The sequence below is a fragment of the Bombus huntii genome, chromosome 3 (assembly GCF_024542735.1).
Source record: "Bombus huntii isolate Logan2020A chromosome 3, iyBomHunt1.1, whole genome shotgun sequence".
Classification (NCBI taxonomy): domain Eukaryota; kingdom Metazoa; phylum Arthropoda; class Insecta; order Hymenoptera; family Apidae; genus Bombus; species Bombus huntii.
The window spans coordinates 12,414,348-12,435,721 of NC_066240.1; the positions used below are offsets into that span (position 1 = coordinate 12,414,348).

The following is a 21,374-nucleotide window of genomic DNA, read 5'->3' on the forward strand; positions in this document are numbered from 1 at the left end:
GAATTGGAAATATCGGCCCACGAGCCGCCGGCCCACTGTTCTCGGGAGGAAGTGTGCACACCTCGGGCGTTGTTTGTCAAATAAAACGAGCACGATAAAGACCGGCCCAAGTTTTCGAAGGGAGTCACTCTGGCCACTCGGTCGAACTATTGTCCAAAGTGCGAACGAGTCGGAGCGTTGGCAATGGACAAAATTAACTCGTTCTACTGGCACGATCGCGGCACGGTCCGTACACGTGCAGCCCCGGGGCCTCACGGGGGAAATTATTGATTATTAAACTGGGGCCCGGCGCGGCAACTATCCTGAAACGTTATAACCGAGACTCGTTGCTCGTCGAGAATTGGTCGATTTAAATCCTGTCGGATCGGTGGAGAAAAATTTCCAAGGATCGTACGAGCGTTCTTCGAACGAAAGGCCAGGAACGGGATGGAAACCTCGGTTAACGCGTTGTCCGCTACGATCATCGTCGATGACCATCTTACGTCACGTTACGAAGTTTTTGTAGAATGGCGAATTTCGTGCACTGAAAAATTTCCGACGATTCGAACGATTTAGAAATAATGTTCAGATGATTTTTAATTTCAATATCTTAGCCCTTAGACTGCGAACGATTTTACGGTAGCCTCAAACTGCAAACGTGGGTCTTTCGGTAGGTAAAGGAATGTTTTAAAAGACTTCAAAAAGTCGTGTGAGATTTTCGAACGTTGTAAATTCAGGTCATCGTCAAACTTTTGCAAAACTTTTTTTAGATGGAGGAGAAAAAGGTTTTCCAACTACTACTTTGCGAGAAAATCAACCCGGTCGAAGTAGTCTTTGACAGGGTTAATTATGGGTTAATTACGAAATAACAAAATTTTGTTCTTTGCCTCTAGCGTCTTTCGAAAAGTTCCTGTCCTAATTCGACAAACGTTTCTTGTATGCGAAGATCGCGGTTGGAAACTACGACGAGTCACATTTATCGTCTTTTATGGAAGAACAATTTCAATATATCGTCAACCAACTCTATGTTCGATCTTTCCATTTCGTATCCTCGAATTTCTATCGAACAATTCCTTCCTTCAACTATTTCGTAATAAAACGCTTGTTTCTAGCGACCAAGCGACAAACGAAGCCAACAAAGAAGGAAGTTTAACCACGGCAAGCGACTATCGTCCTCTAAACGGATATCGTTCTGAATAATTATAACGTAGGAAAACCATGTCGTATAACAACGCGTAACCTTAAATCGACAGAAAACAAATCTAACCGCTTTCTCCGGTCGACCACAGGCTGCACAGCTCGATAGGAAAAAGGAATACCAACCCGAAAAGGGAGAAAGAGAATGAAATAAAGGATAAATCACGCGTGACGTGAAAACGACGAAAGTTTTTCCACGGGAAAAGCGAAAGGTTTGACGTGGTCGCACGAAAGGCGTGGCCGGTTCGTTCGAAGGGCATTCGGTGGAATAAAACGACGGAATAAAGTCGCGCGTCGATCGGGAAGCAATCGTATCCGCGTAACAGAATATGGCCGAGGTCGAGGAGAAAGAAAATCTTGCGGTGGTTGCGTAAGTCTGGCCTTATTGTGTGTATCGGATGTCCAGAAGTTCCACGACGTCCATAGGACCGTTCTGCTTTCTTTTCGCCCGAAAGGAACCGTATATAGTAGTCTTCTGCTCCCTCGTGTACCCTTTTTATCGCCCCTCTCATCCTCCTCTCGGTCGTGGAATCGGTTTAGAAGTCGCTGCTGTTTAAAGGACCTCTCTCGAGAAGAAGAAGAAGAAGAAGAAGAAGAAGAAGAAACAGGACAATAAGGAAAGTACTTCCGCTGAACGTTCTTCGACGAAGGCTACTTTCCAAAGTTTAGACGTCTTCTCGTCGTACGTATCTGTCTTGCCACTCGAAGAGCCCTTCCTTTGAAGGCTTTGAAGGATCCAAAGCATAGCTGGCTTTCGGCCAAAAGATCCGACAAACAGACGGAAGAAACATTGGGCGCCGCGTTCGTCGCAGATGCTCCGTCGTGTATCGAGCCACTTGACTTCTGGAAGACGACGTCTTTCGCGTTCGCACGTCAGCGAAACGTCGCTGTATGATCGACAGTTGAAACGAAACTCTCATAGCATCGACATTCATATCGCCGGTTTATATAATAACGCAATATTCACCGGGCTCCAGATCGCTCAGTTTGAATTAGATTAAAGTTCTCTAGTTCTCACGAGTTATTCCATTTCCATTTGTACTATGTATCTTCCTGAAAGTCGCTTATGGGGCGCATTATTTCAAATACAGAAAATTAATCAGCTGGCTGTCTTCCACGAGTATTCGCGTCACGAAGAAATGGCGATATTTTGCGTTACAACGAGTATACTCGTCGTGCTTAAAAGGTGCTTGCAATTTGCTTTTAAATCGCAACTTAGTAATCGCAGTTAGTCGCAGCAATAATATTAAACGACAAAACAGTCGTTTCTTTGCAGCTTGATTCTATAGTATAGTATTCTATAGTCACACGTACTCCGTGTTTGACGAGAATATTCGCTTACTTTTGGCCGCGCATTTTCGAAGAGATCGCAACAGCCAACTGGTCAAGCAAACTATAATTACGTTAATTGAAATTATATCGTACTTTTAATATCACTCGGAACCGGACGATACCGAACGACGGTTACACTGGAAAGCAGTAATTTTTTCTCGCAGATTGCGGTAGGATTTACAAACGAAGATTATAATTTAATTCGAATGAATACCGCGAACGCGGTGAAACCTGCAAATGACAGGATATCCACTGCCTTTGAGGCGCTCAGCTTTCGCTGTAACCTACGCGACAGACGCAAAAACTTTCGTCAACCGTTTAAGATTCGGAAATTGCCGCTGCAACTTGAAAGAGCAGGTGCTCGGACAAGTTTCACGACTCGTAACCCGAGTTGGTCGGCGCGGCTCGTAAGCCGCTGTCGAAAACGATAGAAGAGCTTTGAGCAGACTGGTCGGCCCAGAATCATCTTTGGCAACTTAGTTGGCAAAGACAGCAAACTCCGCCGCCTCTGCAGCTTCTAAACGTCGAGATATATCGCGGTGCTTAGGCGCGAGACGCGGCGAACAGACGAACGACCGGTAAATCGAATACAAATCGCCTCGTCGATATTCCAACGGAAAGCTGTACAGCTCGATCATTTTACGTAGTTTATTTTTCGTTTCGCGTTAATCGATGAGAAACATTGATCGCTCGACTAAAGCGTTATGGAACTGAAGCAATTTGACATGCTGGCCAGGCAAACGACGATAAACCATTACCATACGAAGAGTTTGCTCTGATATTTAAATCGTATTTATTATTGGCATTTATTATTGGGGGCATTTATTATTGGCGAAAGAAAAATCCAGGCTTCGTATTCAAAAGCTTGTCGCTATGGATATTAATGGACTAATGAATTTGTAGCGCGTTTGAAAAAGTCATTTAATCTCGAGTCGACGTCGTGTTATTGGTTTACTAAAAATTACGTAAAACAGGAGCTGCTTCGTACAGTATCGCGTATATTAGTTTCCTTTGAAATAAATAAACTCGGTATATAAATAAAAAGTAAGCTTAAAAGACGCGCTTTTAAAATATATTAAATCGTGGCAAAAGTTTCTCTCGTTTTATAAGGAAATAATGGATGCGCAACGTGCTTTGTTTTATATTATTTTATCGAATTACGATCGTTTTTTTTTTTTTTCTATTGGAACATCATCCATAACTCGATAAAATTGCATAAACCAAAAAACGTTACTACTTTTGCCACGATCTAATACGAAATCGTTTAAAATATAATATCGTTGCCTGGCATTGATAGTACCACGGTTCGCTGTTTCGGTATACCCGATAAATTTTCAAACTCGATCTTCCCGCAAACTAACCCGAGAATGAAAAATTGTTATTCTACGATACATTTTTCTCTTATTTTTCTACAAAGAATCTGCCTGTTTATTCCACCTGTGTAAATGTACACGAGATACGCAAACTCCGTCATCTATTTATTCCCCAGGTAGAACAAATTTTTCCTCGCGTACATTCTACTCCTTTATTTGTTTCCATGAAAATATGAATTCGCGCGCATGTCCACCGATAAGCAACTCCGTACAGAGTTGAAACGAGACGACCGCCGGTGAAAATTGCGGCAGAAGCAAGCGAAGGGATCGCGAAGGAAGGGAACGCAATTATCGGAGTCGCGCGAGGCCACGTACACACGTGAGCACAGACGAAACGTTCCGTGGAACTCTTTTGTTCCACTTTCGAGTGTATCAAGTTATATTGTGTACCGGCAAGCATCGTGCCGGATGTAGCAATGAGCGGCGCGGCGAGAGTCAACGAGCCATTTCCGGGGCCTCTCGCTGCAGAATATTACATTGATAACAGAAATTGCCTTCCAAGTGTGCCCGGCTTGTCCAAGACGTTGTCCTCGAGGAGACGACGCGCGACAGACAGAAACGCGAGTTCGATATTCGCGTCTCGACCGATCTTCCATCGATACGTGCTTCGAAACTAGTAGTAGCCTGCTCTATGAGGCTACGGCTCCTGTGTTTTATAGCGATCTTCTTTGCTGTCGAAGATGTTAATTAACCATCGTCGATAAGAGACAGTTAGACGAGCATAGGATCGGATATGCGTCACGCAAAAACCAGACTCGTGCTTTGAAAACGTCGATGGTACACGGTCAGCCACCAGGTAGCGTACGTAAGGAAAGAAGGATTCCTCTGGATCGAGAAATCCATCGATCGATCGATACCAGCGTTGATAAGTGTTGAGGTTATTAGATGTACGAACAGAGGAACGCGTGGATAAATTGTAAAGTAGAAAATACAGGGTGGTTGGTAACTGGCGGTACAAGCGGAAAGGGGGTGATTCTACGCGAAAAAACAAGTCGAAGATATAGAATAAAAATTTTTCGTTTGGTACGTTATAACGGATCTCACTGTAGATCGTTGTCCGTAGATGGAAAAATTAAAAAAAGACAAATTTTTATTCTATATTTTCGACTTCTTTTTTCGCGTAGAATCACCCCCTTTCCGCTTGTACCACCAGTTACCAACCACCCTGTATATTTTAATACAGAAGTGTAAGTACAAGTAGGAATATAACTTGAGCTGGTTCAGCAGCCAGCAGTGTTACCCTATAACTGAAAACCCCGGAGCAATCGTCGCCTGTCTACTGTCTATGGTCTGCCTTGGTCCCAGTCTATCGTCTATACGCTTCGGTGCTTGAGAAAACTAAAAAAAACAGATGTAGAGTTTTCCTAGAAGCGGTGACCACTTCAACAATAAGAAATCGAAATTAGTGAAATTCGTAAGCATCGCTCTTATTTAATTACGGATCTACCTGAATTTCAGTTATTCTGCCGATACTAACTATGTTATAGAACTCCGTTCATGCAAATCCATCGATGAACAAGCAGCGCATACATAATTACGGTAGAACTCCGTGTACCTGAACCCGTCGAGAGACGAGCGGTCTGTCTATTCCAAGTTCGTACAATAGCAGCTCCAACTGCCTGTTACTTTTCGTCCGTAAAATGGGAAGCCGCGTTCGAATGAGCGAGTTTCACCAGCAAGAGTTGACGTCAAAATCGAACATTAACCAAAATCTTGCAACGAACGAACTTCCATCTACCATAACACTGCCTCGTCTACGATCTTCGTTTAGGTAAATGGATGTTTACTGTAACAGATTTTAACTGGAGACCCGAATCTTCCCAAGTCATGAAAGAATCTTGAAGATGTCAAGGTCCCGAGACTCGCGACGACCAAAAGATAAACAGCTCGACGTACGTACGTACGTCTGCGAGACCTAAGTGTACGCGGTTCCGAGAAACGAAATCCGTCGATTGAATCTCGCGAATTCATCGAGCACCATGTCGCCCGTCCCTTCCACCGATATTCAATGGAATCATTCATGCGAGGACGCGTATACGCTGGCTCTTCGTCTGTCTTTGGAGATCCGACAGCGGGGTAAAAAGCGCTCGAGTATATCCGGCAGGGAACAGCGATCGGACAACGCCACTCCACCTTATCGAGGATTCGAGGAACTTTTTATCACTGGCCCGCCGCCAGGACGCTGCCCTCGCGTCTTCTTTCGTTTCAAACGTTGACGAATATCGCTGCGTAGGATCACGATAGGGCTTTTACGGAGAAATAGAAAATTCGATAGGAAGATAAGAAAGGGTGGCGATCGTTGTTGACATTGGATATAAATTGCAGTGATTTGTTGATATTAAAAACAGTAATGTTTGATACGTAGCTCTTTAAATGTAACACCGGAGCACGAAATATTCGGGACCAATTTCTACGATAGTTCGAAATATCTGACTTGAAGATAATGAGTTTTCTTTCTTAATATATGTAAAATATGTATGTTTTTTAATATATGTAAATATAATGTATTTTAATATACGATATATGTAAAAAAAAAGAAATATTTGGATACGTTTAAACAAATAATGCTCGAGATCATCCAGCTGTTATTTTAAAACATTTTTCGTTAGAATCGATTAAAGAAATATGAAAATAAACAAGTATATGGATATTTATGAAATTTCATACTTCTTTTCATACTTTCTTTTATCAAAGAAGTGGAACTTAAATAGAGATTTGTGTTACCCATTGAATATTATGATTTAAGCGTCTCAATATCTTTCTCAACGAGCAAAACGTGCCACGATTATTCACCAATAATGTCGTTACTTAATCTAAAGCCTCTTGAAGATCGTAGATTAGTCGTTGATTTGTGTTCGCTACGTGAAATAATTAATGTTCGTACAAACAGTTCGCCTACTCTTGCATTGATTAATTTTAATGCACCACTTGAGCCTATAAGAAAACCGTTGCTATTTCAATACTATACTTGTCCAAGTATTTCCATTTAGATTCTCTAAATCGTATTTGCCCTCTGGCTCTCCTCGTCCTTTCTCTAGCCGCGTACATCTTTTCATCGATGCTGCTTTTTCCAAGCGAACAGTCCACCATATTTGTCTTATTAAATTTACAGTGAAAATTCGGCTCGAGCTCTTTCGTTTATTATATTTTGCTCCAATCTTCCTCTAAACGCCTGTATCCGGAAATAATACACGCAAAATGATTTTTGTGTTATATTAGTTTATTGAATTATGTACGAACGTGATAATAAAAATAGAACGAAATGGATCATACGTAATTCAATAAAATAATATAAAACAAAAATTGTTGTTCATCTATTATCAGCTTATGAAACGAAAGAAACTTTTCGGGCTCGCTCCATATACGATCGAATGAATAATAAATTTTGTACTCGATATGCTTTTTTATTTCTTGATATATTCTATGCATCCTATAAATCTTCGCGCTTTTAAATTTCCCATAAATTACAGTTTCTGTTACAATTACAAGTATCCATTGATATACAACAGGAAAAACGAAACGTCTTATAGCGATCGCTCTGACTGACTCGACAGCTCTAGAGCGTTGACAGATAAAGCGAACCATACCTTCGTTTACTATACAACAAGCTACGTTATTTAGAAGTTCATTTCAAAGTCAGAAATCTAGAAACTTCAACTCTCTCTCTCTCTCTCTCTCTCTCTCTCTCTCTCTCTTTCTCTGCCTCTCTCTAAAAGTCATAGGAAAAATACAACATTGTGACGCAATTCCCTCGAACTCTGTTCGATGATTATGATAATAATGATAATAATTTAACACGTCCGACTCAAGGTTCAGCACGTTCCTCGATCAAGAAAAATAACGACGTTTAACGATTTCACGGTTGGAGTCCCGCGAGCGATTCGCCACCAAACGAGTGTACGGAAAGTTGGCTGACGTCGTTTCGATCTGCTCTAGCAGCCAGCCGAACGACTTCGCGGCTATTAACCGCACGCCGCACGTAAACCGGCAACCATTCGACGTTGATAGCGGCGCGATTTGTTTATGGAGCGAAAAGCGGTTTCGCAAACGCGACGCGAGTTGCGACACGGAACCGGGAAACCAATCTTTCCAGCGGCGAACGTCGAAGAAACGCGATCTTAGAAACGCGGTTTACGACCGCTGCTAGGTACTTACGCGGCTAAGTTGTACTTGGATACGAGTCAGGTGGTTTCTCCGTGTGTAAGTGTTAGTTTTCTCTCTTTTTCTTTCTTTCTTTTTCGCCTTTTAACACGCGCTGAGCGCGTTCAGCGCGACGTTTTGCCCTCTTAACGCACGGCGATGGCAAGTTTTGACAAATCGTAGAAAAACGAGACAAATCAACGTAGGATTAGCAAATTTTCGACAACGAGAACGACGGTATACAGTGCGGGGAAAAAAGCACTGAGAAAAGAGTAGCTGTGTGTAGCATCAAGAAAATTGGAAACAGCGAAACCATAGCACCGTTTGTTACGAAAAGACGAGAATTAGGGAAGAAATGGCTGTGCAAAGTACAAAATATCGCACTTGTCGCGCTATGTTAGACATTTCTTATCAGTCGTCGGAAATAATAATAATAATAATAATAAAATTCGTGTAATCTTTCTACGTAAGCTCAAGCTTGGAAGAAGGGTCGTAAAAGTAGATACGAAGCCATAAATTTAACAGCCGATGAAAATTATGTAAACGTTGAAAAATGTGGTGCACGATAACGCTTCAAGAAACTGCTGGTTCGTAACATAAATTTGCCTTGTTTTTATCTTTCCTTGCGAATGGATAAAACAGGACAACTATACATATGTTACCTAATATAATTGCACGCGATTATTCTTCGCTCGGCTCACAGAGAGATAAGCAAAGAAATCGGACGAATGGGATCCAGCTGTTATTATCTGACATTCAGTCGACGTAAGAAGGAACGACGAAGCTCGTGCAAAGCCTAGAAGTCCTCGATAACTCGTCCCGAGGCAGAACGATCCAACGAGTAGTGCAACGCGCATTTGGACAAAATCGAAATAATCGTTGCACGATCGACGTTGATCTTATTAAGCGACGATATCGTCGGTGTGTAACTGTGTGTAATTAACAAATTACATTAGTTACACGTTTAATTTTAAGCAATACGATAAATCAATTGTGTTCGTTACCGCGAAAGTTTGTCGATTCCTATCAAATAGCGTTCGCTACGTCCTAAATACGAAGAATTTGAGCAAACGTGTGTATAATTTTAATTTCCAATTTAAAGATTCTTTTCTTCCCTTGCAGAAAGAAATTTGGAGGGAAAAGGGATTCAGCTTGTAATTTTCATTATAATTCTTTTCAGCTACAAACCTTTATTCCTTGAAATTCATTTGTAATTTCGACTCGATTAAACGTTTGTCGCGAGGACATTTTTTCAAAAACTCTGTTCTTTGGAAAATGTCAGCGCAATGTTCGAAGAAACGGAAGGTAGGATAAACGATTTCTGCATGACACGTACGAGAAGATGGAAAGACGTTTCATCGGCATAGGCAGTATTTGTTTAAACGTCACCGGGCGTAGCTAGACGAAGAAACGAGCTTGCGAGATATTTGAACCGAGCCACAGAGTGGGCGAAACACCGACAAAGATTTGGTAAACGGAGCTCGACTCGCCTCGGATCTGCCGATATCGAGTTTCAGAAAATTATGCACACGCGTTCGTTGATTTTCCTCGCGAATCCTCGTTGAAACGGCCGACTGTTGCAACGTGACGACAAGCGCCGCGATTACCACGATCGATCAGTGGCGTGTTCAGCTCCACTTTTCCAACTATCCAACGAATTGGTTGCGCCATCGTCTCGTTGAACGGCGTTTTCACGCGCAACGGACACCTTCGAACGAATTCGTCGAGGCGGTTTAACAGAAAATAAATCAAAGGGTCGAGAAGAGCGGGCAGCGCTCGCGTGATCTCTGCGAAGGTAGAAAAAGGAGCAGTTCGAAGGGTATGGAAAAAGAAGCAAAGAAACGGGGCTAAAGAAGAGGAGGAAGAGAAGAGGAAGAAGGGAAAAGGAACGAAGGGAGGACGCATTGAAACGCGTCATTCGATCGCGGAGCCGGTATCAGGTGCAAACCAGTTTCGGTGCATACGGCAGGAGTGCACCGGCCACGAGTTTGCAAATGGCGACAAGCACTCGCGCCGTTTCTCGACAAGTGCGAGCGATGCTGCGTTTAGGCCAAACGAGCGTACGCTGCTTCTTCCCGCGCTTTGGCAAAATTAAAGCGCCAACGGTCGTTCTTTCGCCGTTTGGCGACTGTTCGTCGAATAGGACAGCGAACGCATTCGAATGCTCCGTGAGAGTGCATTTGTAAATATAATCAGACGTCGTTACCAGTGCCAGCGAACACTGAATCGCGAATAATTACATATTGATGCTCCGTCTAATCTCTAAGAGCGTTCGTCGTCAATGAGCTCCGTCTTCGTGTTCTTGCTCGTTTGGTCTGAACGCGTCTTCACGGAACTCGTTGAGTACCGACAACGGAAGCAAAAGATTTTCTTCGAGATACCCGCGCGTTTATTTGGATTTTGCGTTGAACTTTGATTCGGAATTTTCATGGCGAACGTTGCTTTCTTTCCAGACTCTTAGCCGGTTAACAGCGTTCGACGTGTATACGCGTCGTTTCGGCGCGGTTGACGCGTATACTCGTCGTGTGAAAAAAAAGAAATGGCCATTAATGTACGTTAAAAAGTAGATAATTAGCATTTACGAAAGATCGTCAAAGATATATAGGACGCGATAGAGCTGCGACACTGTCGATGTGTATCAGCATTAATTTTGACACGGTTACGCAACGATCGATTCGACTGGCCGCGAGGCTCACGGTCCGACGGACCAGCGTCATCCGAATCAATTGGCTACGATCAGGTCGGGTCAAATCGATTAAACGATCGATCGTCGGCCTGCCTTCTAAAACAATGCCACTGTAGCGTAAGCCGTAGTATTCAAGTTCGAAAACGTTGCTCGATTTAACCAGAAATTTGGCAGATCCGCGTTTGAAAACTAAAAACTGAAACCTACACTTTCTATTACAATTTTCTATGTATAGGTTCGTGTGGGATTCGAGTCTGTCGTCAAATTCTACAAAAGAAGATCCATATGGCAGGAAAAGGAAGCGAAATTAACCAAAAGAAATCATATTTTCTGAATATACGTAGATATAAATCCGAGTTGCAAATTCCATGGAAAAAAAATATCGCAGAGAAAGAAGGCGAAATTTCCGAAAGTTGAGATTCAAATTTCCCACGTAGAGAATCTACCTGGCCGAGCTTCTATATTCCATCAAAAGAGAAGCAAAGAGGATTTGTATCCCAGGAGAAGAGGACGAAATTTTCCAAAATTACGATCTAAATTTCCTACGCGCGTACAAACCCACTTGGCGAGCTCCGCGTTCTAAAAAGAACGACAAAATCAATCTCCGCGAAGAAAAGTGAAAATTAGCCAAAAATCGGATGCCGCGTTCCCCACCTTTGCGCGTAGATCCGCTCGTCAAGTTCTACATGAAAGTAAAGAAGACAAGATTTGTAGGAATCGAATGCCAAATTTCCTAAATACGAACGCAGCTGGAAAATTTGAAATTCCAAAGCGAAAGAAAGAAACGTAACGTCTGTCTGTCGACGAAACGTCGGCGGAGGTGCACCAGAGGCGCATTCCTATCGGACATTAGCATTTCTGCGACGCGTATCGAGTCGAGAGGCTGGTCGCGTGCAACCGGGAACAAAAGGCGACACTGGCGAGCGGCCAGCGGTGATCCTACGTGAACAATTCCCCACCCATCGTGCTCGTGTGCTTTATTCCAGTCGAGAAATAATATTCTCCTCGGGGACAGATTCCGGGAACGTCGTGAGATCACCGAATTCGTATCACGTAGACGTAGACGACGAAGGGGACGTCGTTCGTCGATACACCTGCCACCAGGCGACACGTAGTACGCGTTCCAACCTCGTAGTCATGTGCTCAACGTTCCACGTTTTCCGGCCCATTATGCCAGTTTCTCCACGAGGATTAAGGGAAAGTTGGAGCAACAGCGTGCCGAACGTTCTTCCTTCCTCTCTTTCTTTCCTCGTCGTTTGCTCTTTCGTTTATTTCTATCGACAAGACAGTCGCATCTCGTTCTTCCTCTACGACCACAAGGTTTATCTCACACGGAATGACGTCGAGTTTTATTTCATACAGAACGACGCAAATTTTTATTCCGGACGAAACGAATAAAACTTTACGTTTTATTCGACGAAAACCAATCGAGGAATTGAGAAAACTCAATCCGTTGTTTCGCTTGCTTTTCACCGCGACATAAAACGCGGACGAGAAGGCTGCCGGCGTATATAAATGAAAATTCAAGCGCATTTCCCATCTTCCACTTTCCTAAACCTCGTTCGTTAAACCTTGCGCCACCATCGCCGAGAATTTTCATTCTCCACCGCGATAACGACTGCCTAACTATCGATCTACGAACGATGCCAACACGCCCCATTTTTATACGACGCCTGTGTGTTCAATTTACTCCCAACTATTGCTTTCCAGGAACGTCGTTGCGGCCGAACGACGTACGAAAAAAGATGATTAACGATTACAGAAACGCACCGATTGTCCAAAAGATTCTCCTTCCGACAGAATGGCGCAACGTCTCGCGACGACGATCGACGTCTAGTCAAAAGAGAATCGTTAACGGAGCGTCGGTGAGCGAGCAGCGTGGACAGGAGAACGGCGGATCTCGATGAAGGAAGAAAAGGGGAGGTCCGGGCCGCGTCCCTAAACGCTTATTATGCGGCATTACTGGCAGCCCCTTGCCTATATGTATAATACTAAGTCACGCGAGCATTCACCGTTCCGAGGAACCTCGTGTCCAGGAGCGGAGCAAGTTTTTTTGCGGGTTCCGCCCGTAATTGCGGACACGCAGGATATCCCCGGGATCCTCGGCCTCCCCGAGCGACCCGAACACCAGAAGAACAGGCGTTCGATGCCTCGTCGGTTATGAAACGGTTGCATTACGGCAACTGTCCATGTACGTCGCGTCCTTGCTCGTTTACACGTTCTTCGCGTACGGGAATTTCATTATACGAGCAGTTCGCGGCGTTACAGGGCGAAACTACACTTCTTGATATTTTTTGGAATTTTAACACCGCAACGTCTGTCTGCGTGATCGACGCTTGCACAATTTCGTTCATTTTTTTTTTTTTTTTTTTGGTCTCTGTTTCGTCAAGACGATACGACGGTTCGCGTACGACGTGTCGTGATAAAAAGAGGCGACGAAGGTTGGAAAAAATCGGTTCTCGTTTCCTCGTGTCTTTTTGTAGATAAGAGCGAGCGCGGTTTGCAATGGGACCAACAGACCGGACAGCGAAAGCATTCGTGCGCTTATAGAAAGTTTTTATCGACATACCGTGTGTATGTAGATTGTACGTGAATGTATTCTGTCGTATAAAACACTTTGAAATTTCTTAGGACCGTAACGAGATGCGAGAGGTTACGGGATACCTACGACTAGCATAGACTTCACAGAGATCAGCAAAGCGTTCCGACAGTCAGTCGTTGCATCAAATTCGATATCTCGTCCGAAATATGGAATAAAACGCAGAAGGGTGTAAAAGAATGCAAATAAAACGTACGCGAATTGAATGTCTGAATATAACGTTGAGATATAGTCCGTCTAGAAATAACGTCTGAATTTTCAATTCTACAGAAGGAAAAAAAAAAGAAAAAAGACTTTCTTGAAGTCTTGAATACCAAATACAACGAAGCTATTTAAATTTCAAATATTACAAAAGGTAAGGAGATGCCGAAAGGTAAAGTACCGCGAGTACAAGTCGCGAAATTTCTATATCTTTTAGACAGCTCGATAAACAAAGATTCCCGAAGTCCACATCTTTTTTTTTCTTTTTTTCTTTCAAGATAAGAACCTCGGATAAATATTGAAAGAACGATACCACGGATATTCCTTATCGAATGGTTTCTTTTCAAAGAATCGCGCACGAAGAATTTGGTCGTGGCGCACACAGGCGGTCGCGAAGGTTTCGAAAGAACGCAGCCGCGTTATTTGAACGAAGCGATACACGTATCGATGTACAAACCGCGGTTAGTGCCGGCTGAAACGCGATAAGACAAGCTGAAATGCCGCACGCTCCTCGTCAACCGGCTCGCTGATCCTTTCACCGGCCACGAGCGGAATACCGAGATACGCTTCCACCTATAAATCACCGGTATCGTCGTTACCGATCTAAAATTCTATGGAGAGCCAGCAACAATGGACGAACGGCAGCCGGACCACGGCCCGCTCGCGATACGTTTCGCGCGAGTACGCTTGCTCGAAATTTGTCCGAACCTGGATCGGTTGAAAGGAAAGGCCCTTAAGCCCAGTTCGTGCCAACCTTATGTGGCAAACGATAAGCCGAAATTACGTACGCGATCGATTATATGCCGATTTTCACGTGTCTGTACGATATTTAAATACATAAAAAAATATATATATGTAGACATGATGATAGACTAATAGGTACCGATAGTGGACGGCGATAAAAGTCGGATGGTAAGTTAATAGGTAGGAAAACACTTCGGTCACATTGGAAGTGTTTATCGACGTAACGTGAATCGAGACAACGATCTACAGTGAGTCCGATATAAGTGCAGCACGCGTACCAAGCCAAAATTCAAAGTCGATTTTCTCGAAAACAAAGCCTCGAACGAAAAATTTGTATTCTACATTTTCGACTTCTTTTTTCGCGTAGAATCACCCCCTTTCCGCTTGTACCACCAGTTACCAACCACCCTGTATAAAATTGCGTAGAATATCTGAAATAGAGTTACAGTAGTCGTTACAATTTTCATTACGATTAACACGCATCTATATTCCAGTCCCGTGTCTTTAATTGTGCAAAAATGTCGCATAGATATTTAACAACTTTATCTACGATAGCTACGACTCGTGCGGACGAAATGATGCCACACACGGTGGTGTAATCGATTAAAGCATCCTACGATAAGAGCGCTCTTCTCGGTTAAAACGTTACATAGCATCTTCATTTCCGGAGATCTATGGGAATATTATGTTAAAAGTGTCTTTCTTTTACAGACACGTCTTTTACAACGACGCATCTTTGCACAAACATGAAAACTAATCTGTCGAACCTTGTGATCTTTATTTTGATAGAGCAAAATGGCTCATACGCAAAAATCGATAAAATAACGTAATATCCTAAACTATTATAATTACTTTATTAATAATAAATGGATTAAACGGATGTTAATTAAACAGAAAACAATGATTATTTAACACGAACTAATCGCAACAACGTATTATAATTAAGACAGCTAGATAATTAATTAACGATTCTCGTCAACGCAGATTCAACTCTCTCTCGACAACGCTAACAACTCTCTCTCGACAACGCGATCCACACTCTCTGGCTTCTCGACTCATACTGCTGTTAATTTGTTTATATCCTTAGCAACCCCTTGTCTTTTGTCTTCGCCTGATATCTTTTGTCTTAGCCCCACCACGACACCCCCCAGGCCCCTCGTCCACGATACTACAGTAATATCAAACGGAAAACACCGTGCGTCCATTATTTCCTTACAAAACGAAAGAAACTTTTCTACCTAATGTTCGAAGCACGCCGCGTTTCCTTTTTTAAATAAAGTATCGCGTAGTATGTCGAGTAACAAACTGGACGAAGAAAAACGAAGATGGTACGAAGAAAATGATAAAAACTTCGGCTTTCTCCGATCTCGAGGGGATAAAGTATTTTTATTAATCGGAACGGAAGAACGAATCATTGCGTGCAAGCGGAACATTGTAATCCCATAAGAAAGACACAGAAGAACGAAGCACAGAAAGAAAATTCAATGCAGCGCTTTTTGCTGAAAATGTGTTTCGCGCGAAACATTCGCGTGTATCGACCACGTGACAAATTGCGGAGATTTCTATAAGGAAGTTGATACACGGCGCCAGCGATCGGCAATCGGCAATGACTTAAGCGACTCCAAAGCAGGCTCGAGGAGGCAAAACCAAAGCGATTCTCGATGAAAGCGGTCGATGAAACGAGGTCGAGGCACGATGTCCCGGGGCGGATCGATGCTAGGGGATAAATCGATTTGGGACACGGACGCGGTTTAATCGATTCCGTTTCTGGTCGCGTATCCTTTGGTCGCGCGCAGCCTCGTCGAATTCCGATCACGCGGCCACGACCGCCACGCGTAAAAAAGCCTTTATGCGCGAGCCCAACCGCGAACAAACTTCGCAAGAAGCCTACCACACCACGCGTCGTCCCACGAATTACAATTTACAATTCCCTGGCCACTTTGATGGTCGAACTGACGAGATTCGAAATGTGGACGAAAAAGCCTCGGAAAAATATTTCAACACTCGTAGGAACATTTCACGCATACATTACGCGTGTTACACGGGACACGTTGGAATTTCGTTAACGTTGTTCGTTCAGCGAACTATGGGGAAAAGCTGAAACCGATCGGAAAATTTGTATAGAAATTCAAAGATGTTCGTCACGAGTTAAAGTAGCCGAACGACGAATTATTCGTTAAGTTAGCAAGCCAGAGTATCGAACGAGTATTCATCTTTGGTGGTAATTACACGTTTAAAAGCGCTGTCCGTGCCGTGTGAGCCTCGTAATTTGCGTATACATTTTCAGATCGGTTGCACATTTTACCAGCACGCTCACGATACTCGTACGATTTTAAGAAATTTCATACAGCACACGCGATACACCTGTAACGATTTCGTGTGATAAGCGATCGGGTATCTTTGTAAACCACTGTACGAGTAGACCAGGATGAAATTTGAGAGTGGAAAAATGCGCAAATTACACGCAACGCTCCAAAGTGTAAGGTGAAAATCCGAAAGATGGTTCTCGATCTATTTAATATACGAAAGAAATTCGTGCTCAAGATCGGATAAAAATATCAGATGTCGACGCATTTAGAGGAAGTTTAAGCCGAAGAAATGCACAAAATACGCGTAATACGCGAAACTACGCATATCCGAGAGACGGTTCTCCGTCTGTTTAATAAACGAACCCGTGCTCGTGATCTAGCGCTTTAGTTGCGTTCGCGAAACTATGAATTTCAGCCAAAAAATTCTACCAAATGTCCAAATCGGACAAATTGTGAATGTAAACGACTAAATAAATAAAAAAAAAAAAAAAAGAAAATATGAATTTACGCAAATAGAACGTAGATGTTAATGGATTCGCAAGAAATCTAAGACAACATAAATGCACCGTACGCACGCGATATACGAAACTGTAGAACCAGCTATCCAACGCGTATACCGTACTCGTTATATCCAACGAATCGGACGAATCTTTCGTTGAAATCTGTCGCTTTAGTTACGTTCGTAAAGGCGTGACTACATAAACATCCGCGGTCCACTCGTAAGCACTGGAACAGACACAGCTATTACTGCGCGCGTTTGAAAATTCCATGGAACTCGAAAGGAGCCAAATTACGCGGTAGTCCGACTGCCAGACACTCGTAAGTCCCACTCGAGGCACTCGAAGGTCTTGCAGAGAGCAACGCGGCGAAACGGAAGCTAAGCTGAATTAAAGAAGCTGCGCGTAAAAATTCTTCGGCTCGACAACGTGAAAACGGGTTCGTTAACATATTCGTTTCGAGCGTGGCAAATGGGATCGGTGGACGGGCGCGTCCGTTCCGCGGCGTAAATCGCGCGAAATATCGACTCGTCGAATCGTCGAACAGCGGCGAATCGTAAAAACACGCGGTACGCTAGCGAATGCCCTGGAAAGCAGCTGCACGCATCACAAGGAATTCCATAAATTCGCGCGGCACCGTCGTACTTTTATCGATAGCGCGGATCTAAGTGGCGACGCGTAAAACGCTCGCATAATTGGACGAACGCGAACGTGCGAAATCGATGCCGGTAATTTAACCAGGACGATAAGTAGCGGCCTCTCAGCCACGGAATCTGGCCTCCTCGTGAAAAAAATGAAGACATCTTCCCGCGGAGGATGGGTATTTCGTCGGTGCTTGTAAGTTATCGTTCCTCGAGAGCTTAACACGTTGGCTATCACGCGCGTATCGCATGTATTTTGCCCTGAGAGCCGCGATAAACCGAGGAATATCGCACCGTAACGTCTAATTTTCGCAAAATCTTCCGTCGTATTTCCCTGCGTTTTCTCTCTGACAATGTTATCCAAACATCGTTCGTAATTCGTCTTATTTTAAACATTCCAGAAAATTGAAGCATAGGCAGTTCTTAGATACTCGCTGTTGGTATTCCACGTATAGAAATCTTATTGTTTCTCGCGTATTCCGTACCTCGCGTGGGTAACGAGCCGAAGGTTTGAAAATTTTGGATGCAAACGCTAATAAGAAACAAGCAGTTAAATTGGACCGTGTCGTTTGCTGAATCTTGTTGCATCGTAGATTGTTTAGAAAAATGTGTTCACGTTGGAGTTATTGGATATTCGAATGATTATTTCGTAGAAATTTAAGCTCGCAAAGGATTACAGCGAGAGGTACATACGTTGCACATTTGGCAAAGATTGTGTAAATTTTAACGCGTTAATAACGATCGAAATGCGAAGCTAATCCTCGAAGGAGGATAAAAAATTGTTGGCAACGTAGTATGGAAAAGTGCAGGGATAAAAATATCCAAGGGAAGTACACGTGGAAAAGCAAGAAGCCAGAAACCAAAGCAACGGCACCGACAAATCATTTCCCTGGCCGACGACGAATATCCAGTGTAATCCAAGAAGGACGAGGTTTCCAACGACCCGTCGAAAAGCGTATGAAACTTTCCGTGCCCCGATAAATCAAGCACGCTCCTCCCTCGCGGACGCTCACGCTCCTATATACAGAGGGTTGAAGTACACGAGCACGAAAGTAAAAACGAAAATAGGAAGGAAAATAAAAAGGAGGATTAAAACACACGTCGAGTGGCAACGAGAAAGAAGCTTCGAGGGGGGGAAAGAGTCGAAGGAAGAGAAGAAGAAGAAGAAGAAGAAGAAGAATACGACGACGAAGGAGAAGAGGGAGGAGGGTTGCGGACAAGAGGAAGAGGATCCCAGAAACAGGCGTGCAGGCTGCGAAGGAACGGGACAAGGAGGAACGAGCCCGCATGTGACATTCGAGACACTCGTCCGGCCTTTCTTCCTCGAACGCCCTTCGAAAGCCGAAGGAAGAAGCGAGAGAAAGATAGAAAAAGGGAGATTGAATCGTCTCCATCTCGGGCCAGCTGGTGCACACCTCTTCTTCCCTCTCGCTTAATCCCTTTGCAGCGTTCGCTGCTCACGACGTCGACGACGACAACGACAACGACGAAGCACGGCTTTGGTCCTGTTCGTCCTTCGGCTCTGGCGTACCGTATTGTGGACTTTTCTCAAAGAGGACAAAAGGATTCGCTCGGCACGAATAGCACCGTGCCCATCCAGAGCACGTGTGCTGGCTGCTGGCCAGTTAGGGGAAAATGCTGGTCAAAGGGACGCCGAAAGAGACCAATTAAACGTCCACGCCAGAGAATACAAGAGTTCCAGAGGGTTTGATGAGATTTTAGTAAATAAGTCGGAGAGAGACTGGTAAAGAGGCTGATGGCTGCCTTTGTAGACACTCCACGTCCACGACAAGAGTGTTTTCGGCTTCTGTGGGAACTCGCGATCAAATATTTTTGTTAGGTCTTGCCTACCTTTTTTCTCCTCTTAAGAATATTAGATAAACTAAACGTTTCCTCGGTTCGAGTGGATGATATCTCGGGGTTTGTCGTCGACTGAATTTTTCCTAAATTTCAAACTCCGTCGCGATGATTCTTCGTTGCACCGTTATCGACATCTTATTGGTATCGTCGACGTATTTAAATCGAGCTGGGGGACGAACGCGATCGAAAAATGGATTTTATTGGTCGAAAGGACACGTAGAAACAGCGACTATATTTCTACATTCATCGTCGATTGAATTTTTATTAATTTTATTAGTTCCACGTCGTAATGATTGTTCGTCAGACCGTTGTCAAAATTTGATTAACACTATCGAGGTATTTCAAGCAAGCCAAAGGACGATCGTGACGCAGGTATTTCGCTGGAAAATGGATTTTACTTGTCGAAGGGACACGTGGAAAGAGCGATAATATTTCTAGATCGAATCTTGATTATCAGTTGAATTTTTGTCCAATTTAATTCCACGTCGTAACGATTGTTCGTCAGAACGTTGTCAAAATTTGACTAACACTATCGAGGTATTTCAAGCAAGCCAAAGGACGATCGTGACGCAGGTATTTAGCTGGAAAATGGATTTTACTTGTCGAAGGGACACGTGGAAAGAGCGATAATATTTCTAGATCGAATCTTGATTATCAGTTGAATTTTTGTCCAATTTAATTCCACGTCGTAACGATCGTTCGTCAGAACGTTATCAGAATTCTACCGAAATTATCGACGTATTTAAATCGAAGTAAAGAACGATCGCGATCAAAGGACAAGGAATTAGCCAGGTACTTCGCTCGAAAGTAGATTTTTACGTTAAGACACGCGGAAAGAACAGATATACGGTAATGGTCTCTCCGTAGTCGGATTAACAGCTGCAATTACAGCTTGTTCTTCGTTCTCTGACTCTCTATCCCTCTGGGGGCAAGGATCTCGCAGTTGCTCTTTGATCTTCGTACTTATCGCGGTTACATCGTTGGTGCGCTGGTTTACGCGTTTCACGTAAACACTCCAAGTAGCCGACGAGGGATTGTTATGGGAAAAAGTGGCTACCAAGAGATTCCCTTCCCGAAACCGGAAGTACCTTCGTCAGTAGCCTTTCTCGATGTATCTTTAACGAATAATAATAGTTTCACCTGTAATAATTGATTTTTCAAACGTTCAAAACATGTAGCTTGCTTTCGTCAATATTCTACTCATTTTTTTCTATCTAAACGTTTTTCTAATGTTTCTACTGTCTTTTTGTTTTTTTGAAAAAACATGAAATATTCTACGCGGACAATGGAGGTTCGAAAGGAAGCTTTTATGCGGTTATGAAATAAATAGAGAAAAAGGAAGGAGCTGGAAAAGACGGCAGAAACGCGGCAATTGGTCCGCTACGACGACGGCCCCATTAGGCATGTTTTTTCAGTCAGGGATAATATTTTGACGCGACGATCGTGCCACCCTATCCAAACAAGAATATTCGACGGTCAAGCGGCAGCAATAACATCTCATTTGCAAACAAGCGCTTTTCATGCTGGCCGGTTCGTCGTGTCGTTCCGCTTTCGAAAAATTTGACACCCTTTCCACGGCACCTGGAAACCAGAACGAAGAAAACCGAGGGTCTTCTCTTGCTGAGAATCTTAAATAACCACGAAGGTCTATTTGGTCGAAGAGGAAAAATGTCGCAAGATTTCCAGATGAATCTTTATTTTTTTCATTTTTTCATACTCGCCTTCGTCCCAAGGCAAACATAAATTTTCCAAAATCTACGACGTTTCTCCTGGACCAGGTTGTTTGTAAAAACGAAAAAAAAAGAAGACAGAAACG

The 21,374-nt window shown here is 43.4% G+C and overlaps 1 protein-coding gene and 1 long non-coding RNA gene across 4 annotated transcripts in view; one reads left to right on the plus strand and one right to left on the minus strand.

Moving 5' to 3' along the window:
• The window catches only part of LOC126863638 (fringe glycosyltransferase), a 132,837-nt gene that overhangs the window by 90,948 nt on the left and 20,515 nt on the right, over positions 1 to 21,374 (minus strand). The window lies entirely within an intron of this gene.
• On the plus strand, positions 1,735 to 7,160 carry LOC126863680 (uncharacterized). The gene is made up of 3 exons (XR_007688940.1): positions 1,735 to 4,819; positions 5,065 to 5,295; positions 5,369 to 7,160. It is a non-coding gene; the product is annotated as an uncharacterized LOC126863680 (long non-coding RNA).